The 12,338-nt window shown below is 41.8% G+C and overlaps 1 long non-coding RNA gene across 1 annotated transcript in view; it reads left to right on the top strand.

Annotated features, from left to right (window-relative positions):
• LOC114158341 (uncharacterized) overlaps window positions 1-5,879 on the top strand; it is a 60,172-nt gene extending 54,293 nt beyond the window's left edge. The window contains exons 4-5 of the long non-coding RNA XR_003598398.1: window positions 975-1,109; window positions 5,611-5,879. This is a non-coding gene — a long non-coding RNA (uncharacterized LOC114158341). The remainder of the gene's footprint in view (window positions 1-974; window positions 1,110-5,610) is intronic.
• Window positions 5,880-12,338: the final 6,459 nt, after the last annotated feature.

Raw genomic sequence — 12,338 nt, 5'->3', positions numbered from 1 at the left:
AAAAAGACCTCTATTCTTGTATAACACTCCTTCCACAGTGTCTACAGAAGCCCCAAATTCTTGATGCTGATGCTGATCATGAGCGTATGTAAACTTCTGACCACTGCATCAGATTAGCTTCAGGATGGACCATTTCAAATACAAAATTACTGTATAACCATAAGACCCTAACATAGCCTTTGCAGATAAGCTCTCCAGACATTTGATAGACGCATACTGAAAAAAGGCAAAGAAAACATGAGTCGCTTATTTTAAAATGGTTCACATGTGCTATGTTGAAGAGTGTTATTAACTTGAAAAAAGACAAAAACACTGCTTTCACTCCCCAGTGCCAGCCTGTATAAAGGATAAAAGTCTTTCGGTCACATGCTCAGAATACCAACTTCAGATGCTTGAGCAAGAAGAGAGGTAGTAGTTATTAATTATAGCACGGCATCTTGAAGCGGAAGGTATTAGCCTCTGCTGCACTAACCGCTAACTGGTGTTTGACTGGCTCTCAGCTCGCTAATACGTCTGCAGGGACACGGGAAGTTTTAATTAATCTTGAGCTGACGGCCAAGCTAGGACATCCCCCGGGAGACATCAGGGAAAGCGAGGAGTATCAGAATACTTAGCCACAGATTAGACTCAACACCCTCGCTGGGACGCCGAAATGGGACGCCGGCGCTAAAAGGGGCCACAATTGCTCTCCGCTCACCTGGTTAAGTGAGGAGACGGCGCTTTGTTAAAGTTCCAACGGCAATCTTCTGAGAGGAAAACGGAAAAACTGCGCTTTTTTGTGTGTGTGTTTCTCTACTAATCCGTCAGTCAAGAGAAAGCAAGTCGTCACTTATTAAAAAAAAAAAAAGAAAAAGAATATTAATGTTCTGCCGTACTCGGTGGAAGTTTCCTCCGCTGAAAAGGTTGTCTGACAGAGGGATGAATCTCATGCATGTTTGTCAATATAATTTGTTCCCCCCACCTTCTCCCCCCAGAGGAGCGCGCTGGTCCCACAAGGGTTCTGATTCAAATGCCAACATCTGTCTGGCGACGGCACCCAGACGGACCAGGACACCTTCATCAGAGGTATTCTTCAGCTGACAGAAGCCACAAGGTGGACGAAATAATGGGTGAGCTGAAAGAGGCTTGAATATGCAAATCCCTCCATGCACCCACTCCCGTGTTGAAGCAATCCGTCTTGATTAATATTTCATGTACTGGAAATCTAGTAGTTGTGTTGGTGGGGGAGTGGGGCGGATGGAAACTTTCTCCTTTTTATATCCAGATCCTTTGTTTTGCTTTTTTTGAATACTTTTGCTTGAAGTCATTTTTAGTTCCTGAATGCTTTCGGAAGGGTTGGGGGGCGAACGAGGAGAATTTTCCACAAATATTGGACCAAAAACCACCACGTCTGTCTGCAACTTGGAGAAAATTGGTACCGTCTCCTACGATGTTGTCCAAAAGTACCCAACCTATTGAACTTTTTTACGTTTTGTATCAGTGCAGCCACAAATTCAAATGTATTTAATTGGGATTTAATGTGATAAACCAACACAAAGGTCTACTTAAATGTATTTAGAAGGAAAAGCGTAAATGGTGTAAGTTCTGGTGTTGATTTTGCATTTATTAGTCAGTTCTAAGTTGAACCAACTTTCACAGCAACTCCTACACCATGTGTCAACCAGTAGGGAAATTGTTGTGTAGTCTTTGAAATCCACTTGAGCATGTATGAACAGGACATTTTAAGTTTTAACACTGACTTACAACTTGGGTCTGGGCTTTGACTGGGCCACTCTATCAATACCAAATGAAAGTGCTGGAAATGTCCATTGTCTTCCAATCCACAGATGATCAACCTAATGTCTTTGACATTAGAAAGTCAACAGGTACCTGTCCACCCATGTCTTATGTTGTTTCTTTTTTTGTTCAGCTTCTGTACAATGACAGGGAAGTGTATTTGTATAGCACATGTGAGCAACAAGGGAGTTCATAATACTGCATCATAAAAGCACACAGAAATACAAAGTTGTAGAACACAAGGTCAACTTTTGACAAGAAAGGCTGAAAAAGTCAGATTGTGACTCTCCTATGTGACTCTGTGTGGAATCTCCTGAGACGACTGTTTGTGATTTGCTATTCGATTGTAAACTGACCCTCCGTTTGAGAAAGGGAGGGACTTTTCACAGGAAAATTAATTCCTGTAAAAATAAATGAGTAATTTAGCATTTTGCAGCCACTGCTGTATGATTCCCTTCTCTCCAGAGATCTTTCATAAAACAGTCTGACTGTAATTTGGGATTAGCACTTTGCTTTTGGGACCAGAGTTTATAATCAGGCAATCAGCTTGGGACCCAAAATTATCTGGTCATGGACCAGTCAGTCTGGTGTTGAACCAGCTCTCCCACCCCATCATTTCTAATATTGCAAACATTTTATATTTTTACAAATATAAATGGGATTTTTTTCCCCCACGTTCATCTCACACATTGCTTTAATAGTCACTGTTCGTGTTTTCTGTCTTTCAACAATGGCTTCCTTTTTGCCACTTTTTGATGCAGTCCAGACTTTTGGACCGCATGACAAATAGTTTTTTTGTTTTTTTTTAGATTTTGTATTGCTAGTGCCATTTAGTCACAGTAAGCAGACAGGAAACGGGGAGAGAAGGGAAGATGACTTGCATCAAAGCTTCAGAGGTCAGGAGTCAATCCATCTACCTTTCTGGTTTTTCACAGATTATCCGTCTCATACAACCCTTGCCACATAGTGACAGTTTTAACAAATATGTAAAGATATTTTTTAATAAGTAACATTCTTCAGCTTGCTCTTGTGACATAAAATGTGAAAAAGTTTAATAGGTATGAATATTCTTTCAAGGCCCCAGTTCGAACAACCGATCATTAGTTGCTCATACTTACCCTGACTCACCAACATTCCCTAATGGACATTTCTCTTGGCACCACGCACCGTCCCCTCTCCTCTCCCACTCAGCTGATAGCAAAGTGGGTAAGAGTAGCACATCACAGTAACCCACTCTCTCCACCTCACCGCTTTCATTATATCGTCATTTTGAATCATCAGCAGCGACGGACTGGTGGGGGCTGACTGACACATTCCTGTGAGCGGAGCAGCTAAATCCTGGCTCTCCAGCGTGTTCTGGCAGGCCCGCGCCTCACGCCGTGCCAGCAGAGGATTGGGCCGGCCAAGTGTCTGGCCAAAGGCGGGAAAAGATGGCGTGGTGGGGTGGAGGGAATCCCCTGCCCCTACACTGGTTGAAAAACAATACATTAGTGTTGAAGGGTGAAGCTGAGATACCTGGGAAGGCGTTTGCTCTTCCTGTGATTAAATTTGAGAGAAGAACAGATATTGTGTGGTTAGTTAATTTGAATTACTTTACCGTATCAATTACGAGTTCTCAGTTTAAAGTCAAGTGGTGACACGTTTTATTCAACTTTTCTATCTTCCGTAGAAACATGAGGCCCCGTCACTAATGTGTCGGAGAAAGTCAGTCTGTAAAGAGCTGTGGTGACAGAACAGATATTACCTTAAAAATACATTTAAAAGCACGGTTTTAGCAGTAAATTACATCAGATCAATTCACATTTTACATGTAAGCACCGCTGAGCCAAAAATACTTGGCGCGACACCACAGTGACGTTCTCGCAGGGCTTACCAGCACCAGGAGATGAGAGTGAAGCAGAGAGAAAGACAATGAAAATTAAGAAAAGGGGAGGGAGAGATGGGGAATGAGGGAAGAAAAAAAAAAAAAGAGATCGGACAAGCTAATAAAAAAAAGAAGTCCCAGCGCAGCAGAGCGGTGGCCAGGATGGAGTCTTCAGAGACTTTAGATTTCATAATATAAAGTCTCACAAGACGCTGGGATCCACATCAACCAGTTAGCGGCGGTTTTACAGCTATGACTCTGCGGTGAAAACCACTTTGTTGCCTTGGATGTAAATTACGTGTTCATACGGAGTCATGGGCTCTGACACTGAAATGATCCAAAACACCGATCCCCTGTGCTTTTTTTTTTTTCTTCCCTCTCTCACCAGACAGCACAAAAGCCTAAACTAACAGGACATGCCCAGCTCCTAGCAAAAGTATTCCAACCCCTTAAACTTTTTCACATTTTGTTCTGCTGCATCCACAAACTGTAAAGCTCTCTATTGGGACTTTATTTGATTTATATTAAAGAGGAACCAGTGCTCAAAATTATGAAGCAGTAAAAATCGGAAAAGTGTGGCTTGGGTTTGTATTCAACCCCGACACCTCTAAATAAAATCCATCGCAATCATCTGTCTTTAAAAGTCACGACTGTTCTGTTAAAGTTTTTTCTCTCCACTGTCGCTACATGCCTGCTCAGTGTGAGGAATTGCTGCAACACAGTTTCAGTAACCAATTGAGCATTACTGTACTGTTTGACACTGGGATCAGTCAGTGTGAATTTAAATTATTATTTTTTTGTAAAGTACACCGAGACATTTGTTGTAAATTGACGCTATAGAAATGTTTTGAATGTGATGGAAGAAACAAAACAGCGACATGGTGGAGGCAGCATGATGCTGTGTGAATGCTTTGCTGTAATTCCACCAAAACGGTGCTTCTACAAAGCATGGACTCAATAATACGTATCATTTTCCTTTTACTTCACAGTTATGATTACTTTGTGTTGGTTAATCACTTAAAATCTCTTTAAAATAAACTGAAGTTTGTGGCTCTTTTATGAATAATTTTAAGAGGGTTCAAATAAGTTTTCAAGGCACTATAAAAAAATATTTTTCAGGTTTGTGTTACAAGAGCAGAATTATAATTAAACCAGTGTCACCACAATGGCACGTTTTGACACAAATCAATGACATTAGATCTGTTTCCAATCTAATCTACCTTCAGTTCTAATATAAATAGTTGGCTGTGAAGATGTGAGCAGCTCTGATTTTGCTCATTTGTCAACCAAAAAGAGGCTAAACTGTTGAAATGTCAGCATGGCGAGGTTACGACGTGACAACCTGTATTTGTCTGAGTGATATTCGTAGCAACGGTGGTGCTAATTGTGGAAAAACTAAACTAAAAAAAAAAAAGACACCTACCTCCTGCCTCTTCTGGAAAGTTATCTTTCCTCACTCTTTAGATGATTTAAGATTATCCAAGGTCAGTCGTTTAAATGTATTTTCAAACTAATATCAGATCTCCAGCTGATCTAGACCAGGGGTGTCGAACTCCAGTCCCCAAGGGCCGGTGTCCTGCAACTTTTAGATGTGCCTGTGCTGCACCACACCTGAATAGAATAACTAGGTCATTAAGGCTCTGGAGAACTGATCTACACAAGAAGGAGGTAATTAAGCCATTTCATTCCAGTGTTTTGTACTTGTGGCACATCTAAAAACTGCAGGACAGCGGCCCTTGAGGACTGGAGTTTGACACCTGTGATCTAGACGGACAAACAAGCTTTCTGAGAGGAATACTATGCAGATTGCCAATATTTGCTGCAATCACAGCAAAATGCTTCACTAATCTGCGTTTAGGGAAATGGTGGAGAATGAAGTGTCACTTCCTGCATATTTCCTGCAAAAAAAAAAAAATCCTAATAGGAAAAATTTTGTTTTCAACACTATGTTTCTGTCATTTCTATAACAGAAGAACTGGGTTCCCAAAGAAACAGGCATCACAGCTTTCCATTCTGATGCCGGTGCAGGAGTCCTTCGGCCCATCAGTATCGATGTCCAATTTGCTTAAATCTGTTTTGAACTTGACTGTAGAAATACTCTTAAGGTGTTTTCTACCCACTTCGAGACACACAAAGCAAAATAAGAAAAGAAAAACCGAAGCGCTGTGACTTCACATCTGAAACAGCAAGAGCAACTTTTCTAAAAAATGTTTTTTTTACCCCCTTGCTATGACAAATGATCTGCTCCCCCCCCCTTTTTTTTTTTGCTTTGTTTTTGCATAATTTCCACGTTCAAAGAGCACAGGGCCACCGCCAAAGTATCTGAGGACCAGTCGCTTAAGCTAACTCTGCCCATAAACATCCTGACGCCAGTTAATTGTTGGTTTGAGGATCACCCCCCCACCACCACCACCAAAGCCAAACCTTTCCACGCCATTGACTTGTTTTTTCAGTTTCTCTCTTTCCCCTCCCCCTCCCCCATTCTTGAAGCATGAATGCAATTTTTATAGAAAATGTAAGGTGGAAAAGGCAAAGTAGTAAGAGAGAGGGGAGGGGGGGGAGAGGAGGGAGAGATTGCAAGCAGCAGTGGTGTGAGAAGGGGCGTATGGCATCCATTATCTTGTTTATTAAAAGCAAGTTTCTTTCCTTCGCTCCCTCCTCCCCGCGCAGCTGACCGCAGATATTTCCAAAGGGCCCCCGCTCTGCTGTTCTGTGCCTACTTCACAGGCTGCTGGAAGGGTCACAGAAGTTGAAACCAGAGGGTGTCAATCGCCTGTTTTGCTTTGTGACCCACTGGAGGCATCACAAAGGCGATGCGAAAGCGTGAGTGCGTGCGTGCCCGTGGTATGCACCGAGGGTCGCATGCACATGTGCATGTAGCTTAGCGTAATTTATGTTTGCATATGCGTTTCTCGGCGATGAAGCCCCCAGACAAGTACGACGAGAGAGGAGGCCAGGAGCCAGATCTGGCAGCTGCGCTCATTCATTTCTAACGGAGGAAACTGGAGCTTTTTCAGCACACAACTTTACTACATGTATAAACTGTGCTTACAAGTAATATTTTCAGATTCTTTTATACGCGCATGTTTCTCCCCTCCTCCACACCTCGTACTGGGTAGTAAAATAGGCTCGAGGTGCTGTCATAAACTTGTAATTTTTACAAGCCCCGCAAAAAAAAAAGATAAAAATCCGACTTAGATTTTTCTAAATAATTACGATAACTTACGGTTTTGCTGCTCGTCAAAAATAGCCGGTCACGCGTGTGAAATCGGTTGACAGATTTACGGCCCAATATTTGTTGCGATGCTTGAAAACATTTTTTTAAATCGCTTCCACCTTTCAGGCAGGGATGGACGAAAGCAAAACGTTGCACGTCAGGACAGACCCCCCCCCCACCCCTCCATCAACTCTTTTGCCTGCAGATTTGAACCTGATGTAGCAGATGGTTTGTTCGCACACAGCCACCCAAGAAGAGATCCTTGGAGTTGTAGAGAAAAAGAGACAGCGCTCTCGAAAACGACTCAGCGGGGAATTGGATCAAACGTCTGGCTATCGGAGGCTACGTTCAATTCAAGCACGGCAAACTATTTCTTGATGTAGTGGGAGAGAGTCGAAGTGGAAACGGGACAACTGGTTCGTAGAATCAGTTTAGAGGATTTTCTGAAGTCTTAAATGAGGAGGACATTCCAGAAGCTCAATGTTAGCCCACTTTATTCTACGTTAGCGTTTGTTGTAGATAGTCTTATAAGAGCACCCAGTTGTGTCCGAGTTTCGTCCCGCTAATCAATTTGAGGCGAAGTGCAAGAACTTTTAGGGGTTCCCCCCCCATCATTTTTCAGTTCGTCAGTGACAACGTAACAGAACTTCAGCTTCATGGCGCCTCTATCACACCTGATGCAACATCACCAGGTTTGAAAGCTTCACCATTTCTCCTCCAAATATTCTTTTTGCCACAGTCAAAAACAGCAAACAACCTCACTTTGAGTGAGCGCAAAGCAAGAGCTTATATAGGCAGCAGCACAGGCGAAAGCAGCCAGCTGGAGGAGCAGGAGGAGACGAGGCACAGGTGAGAGCAGGGAGCTAATCAGCAGGTTTGGGAGAGGCTGGAAGCAGCATCAGTCGTGGCAGGAAATAGAAAAAATGACAAAAAAGTAGTTCAACAACAAAATATTAGAACATAGAAAAAAAAACCTGGATTGTCCTTCTGCTAAACATCCCACGATAAGGTTTAAAAACTAACATTTTGAAGCCGAGGTGTGCCCTAGACATGCGTTTTATGGTTATCAAAAGGAGAAATACACAAACATGACTTATGATTTAACATGGGAAGGGCATATCAACATCAAAACCAGAATGCCTTTATTGTCATTGCGCAAAAAAGCACAAAATAAAAAAATTTTTAAAAGACTTTCAAAGGCAGTGCAAACAAATAAATACGTTTAAATAAATATTACGATTTGTTTTGTCCTGGTGATGCTTGTACTACAAAACTCCAAACTCAAATACAAAGCAAAACATCGCATAAACGTAAAGAAACAAAGAATCATAAATGGGGTAAAAACAGAGCCACAAAAAAAAAAAAAGAAAATCCAAGAACAGGTCATATTTTTTGCAGGCCTGTCTGTGCAACAGGTTTCTCAGTGGCTGTAAATCCACATCCAACATGACTTAATCTCTCAGAGGTGAATTCACATGTCCTCCAAATGTTACTTCTTGGTGTAATGGGTACCACCCGTCGCCCTGTCCGTGGATGTGTTTTATATGCTTTCCATGCCGTTTCAAGATGCCCACATGTTTTACCCAGCAGACGTCGAACAGCCACTGCTGTTGACGAAGTGATGCGATCTTTTACGGCTGCTAAAACCGACTGTAAAACATCTGAAGCCTCTCCGTATCTTTGGTCACAGAGAGTGAGATTCAGCCTCTTAAGTGTCAACAGTAAAAGTCTCCACACAACCAGATTCGTATGTGCGTCTCCCTGGCAGCCGGCTCACAATGTGAGTTGCACATACAAATAAGTTAATCCTATAGCTAGAAATAAGGCGCTTCTGACATCATTCGGGCTCTCTGAGCTGTTGACGCGGCTACGACGGTTCCCAGGGAGATTTCCGTGTGTTGTGGCTTTTTCCTGCTGGAGAACTGTTAACACAATACATATTTTGAAAGTATTTACGAGGGATTTTGACAAAAATATGTGTTTTCTTTTTGCCAGTCACGTATTCATTGCTGTCGCAGCGGCTCCAGATCATTTCTGTCGTAAACATCGCACATTAACATTCTGGTATGTGTGGTTTTACAGTTTGGGTTGAGACATGGTAGTGTTTGCATACACAGACTGACGTGTCATCCAGAGATCATTAGAGAAGAAGAATACTCCAGCTTTCTATGACAAATTCCACCCACTGTGTAACTTTGTTTCCACCGTCACCTTCATGTTGCATGATTTCATTGATGTCAGCGGACTTAGTGTCAAGTGGGAGTCTTTACAGAAAAAAAAACATAAAAAAAGACTTTTGCTTATACTTTACCTTTTTTTTTTTGCCTTACCTAGTAATAATGTTTAGTTATTTTAAACAAAAATTCATCTCATACATCATACAAATATTCACACACAGTTGTAGGCGAGATTGCAACAATTGGTTCAAACAAAATCTGTTGTTTTTTTCTTGATGCAGTTGTGCAAAAAATCAAGTATTGTCATATTTTTGCCCGTCACACATTCACTGCGACTGGCAAAGCTTTCATGTTTATATAGTGCATGTATGTTGGAATAGAGGGTGTATTCGTATTCCTCTATAAAAGTAGCAATATATCTTCTATTATTCTCTTACTTAGGGGGTTTCTTGATCTCAAACATCTTTCTAAATTATGAAGCATCCACACTTAGTGCTTAGTCCCAGACCTGGAGAATCAACAAATAGCTTGAATGGAAACCTCCTAACTCTATAAAGTGGGCTGTATGATCTCAAAAAGCAACCTGACCTGCTCCAGTCAAAGGAAAAAGCAAGGACAAATAAGAGACAGAGGAATATGAAGTCTTTTCTACGACTTTTAGGCTCTGGCAAACCACAATTAGTCACAAAGCATCCCGGAACAACATGTACAGCACTGCAGTTATGGTCAGTGTTGGTGATTCAATAGGAACTAGCTATCAATTTGAACATCATGATGTGTTTGTGTAGATGGACCCAAATGCTGGAGGTGGAAGCTTCAAGTAGATTTTGTGGAATTAAATTGAAAAAATAACAAAGAACAAAAAACATTAAACAAATGTATGGAGGACAGAGGGAGCCAGAACAGAACAAAAACATCACTGGAACCAGGTACAACAAGATAGTAATAAGATTTAATAGGATTAGTCAGGAGGAACCAGCAAGAAGGGACTGAGAATGAGGTTTATATATAATGGTTGATTAGTAACAGGTTGCAGGTGTGAAGGGAGAGAGTAAAAGGGAGGCTAGAGAGAGGGGGAGAGAAAGCAAGATAATAAACTAGAATCATTAAAGAATTAAAGTAAAACAGAGCCAACACTGATCTAATAAAGAGAAACTGAAGAATACAGAATAAACAGACCTCAGAATCTCAACAGTTGAAAGCTTAAGTGCACATCAGAACATGGTGACAGTTTGAGCAAATATGTAAAGAACAATTTTTTTTTGTTGTTTGTAAAAGCTACACACCGTAGCTATAACGGCTTAAAAAAGAATAGTGGTTTGGAGTGGGCTAGTCAAAGTCTGGATTTGAATCTGATGGAGATGCTGTGGCATGACCTCAAAAACCCATCCAAGAACCCATCCCTGGTGTGGACAAATTTAAACTATTCTGCAAAGATGAAGTGTTATAATTCCTCCACAGCAATGTTGATAAAAAAAAAAGAAAATCTAAAATATTTATGGATCTAAAATGTAAAGCAAACAAAGACTCCTTGCCAGTTCAATGGAAGATGTTGCCAAGGTAACGCAACCAATCTTTTGACATTGCAGGATTTTGATTGCTCTTTCTCTTTAAAAAAATCCATAATTTCAAAATTGCACTTTTTTACTGATATGTTTGCCTGATATTGATACTAATTGAAGTGTGATGAAAAGAATTCACAGTAGAAATATAGTGAATACTTTACAGCACTCTAAGTAAATCAAGTCATGAACTTCGTGCGTATCAATTCATTGTGTGAAATATCTAACAAATCTTCAGCAGGAAAACTTCTGTTATTCAATTTGCACCAAGCTAATCTCAAAGGCTGTTCAATTAATTAGGTCCAATTACCGATACAGAGTTCTAGAGGTTATCTGCTCTCGCCTCATACTGCTCTCATTCATCCGCCGACCCTCAGCCGTGCTGTGATTTGAGGCGCTGGCTGCCCGGCTTCACAATGGCCCTTTGGTTGCAGCTGGAAATTGGGTGGTCCAACTATTCCTCCCCTGCCCGGCTCAGTCAAGGAACCCTGCTGTTCTGCAAGTCCAGCAGAGTTTAGCCAAAGACTCCGATTTGAGATAATTTCGGCTTTAATGAAGTCGCTCCAAAGTGGAGCTCCGATGTCGATAAGGGATCAGTGAAAGGCGAAGTTGCCGACAGCCCTGGCAGGACACGTTCCCCTCCAAGGTCTGGGTCTGCTGGGCTCCGTTTGCGCGTCCTGCTTGGTGATCCCATCTAATTGGCCGTCATTACATCCCACATTACCCTATCAGGGCACGGCTAGAGGGGGGAAACAGACCATGGTGGCGGATGGCACGCTTTGGTAAGTCTGAATTACACAACTCCAGGGCCATGACAAATATTGGTGCTGCCGATAACTGCTAATGTAAGCCGGCGAACAGATGCCCACGGTGGAATAACAGCAAATATAGTCCAGTTAACCTTCTCGCAAGGCTGCCTTCGACCGGTCAGGAAGCAACAGCGTAGGTCAAGCACACTCGACGCCTCCCATTCAGCCGCGATCACGTTTCACTCCGTGGTGTTAAGCGTTTATTTGTTTTAGTCATTTCAGAGTTTGTACGCACGTGTGGATCGGACATTTCTGAGTGTGTGTGTGTGTGTGTTTTTGTGTGTGTGTGTGTGTGTGTGTGTGTGTGTGAGGTGGATCTTGTTCCGTGTGGTCAATTGTAGTGTGATTTAATTGCTGCCGGTGTTTAAGGAACTCACTACCGCAACATTAAAAGTAGAAAAGCAATCCTTCATGGTAATAATCAGAGCTCAGCCGAACAAACAAAAGTATGTTTATAGAGCTAATCGCGTGAACGGGGAGTCGCTGGAGACCGGCAAGAAAGCGAGCTAAAGACGAAAATGGCAAAGATTACTTCCATACTTTTTTGTGACTCATGAGTTTAATTGTTTGTTTTTGTTTGGAGAGTCTGCTTATGTTAATTATGCTCTTCTATGTTTGAGGGGAGCAAAAAAATGTAGAAAAAAAAAGAGTCAAAAATATTTTTCCTCACAAACACAGGCGGAACGCAAACAGGAGAAGCCCCCCACCACCATCACCACCTAACACACACACACAGAAATCCACACCTCTCTGCATCACCACTCACACTAAAGGAAATTAAACATCTGCCTTCTCACTCACAACTACAAAAACTTGGCACGTTTTAGTCATATTTCCTTCAGTTTTTTTCCCGCTGGTCAGGTCTGGGATTCCCTAACCACAGACGAATTCAATTTACAGCCTTTTATTTATTTGCGCCGCTTGTGTGGGAAC

Source organism: Xiphophorus couchianus, chromosome 15 (genome assembly GCF_001444195.1).
Source record: "Xiphophorus couchianus chromosome 15, X_couchianus-1.0, whole genome shotgun sequence".
NCBI classification, from domain to species: domain Eukaryota; kingdom Metazoa; phylum Chordata; class Actinopteri; order Cyprinodontiformes; family Poeciliidae; genus Xiphophorus; species Xiphophorus couchianus.
Note: the sequence above shows the minus strand (reverse complement) of the source record. Positions and strands in the feature narration are given on the sequence as shown.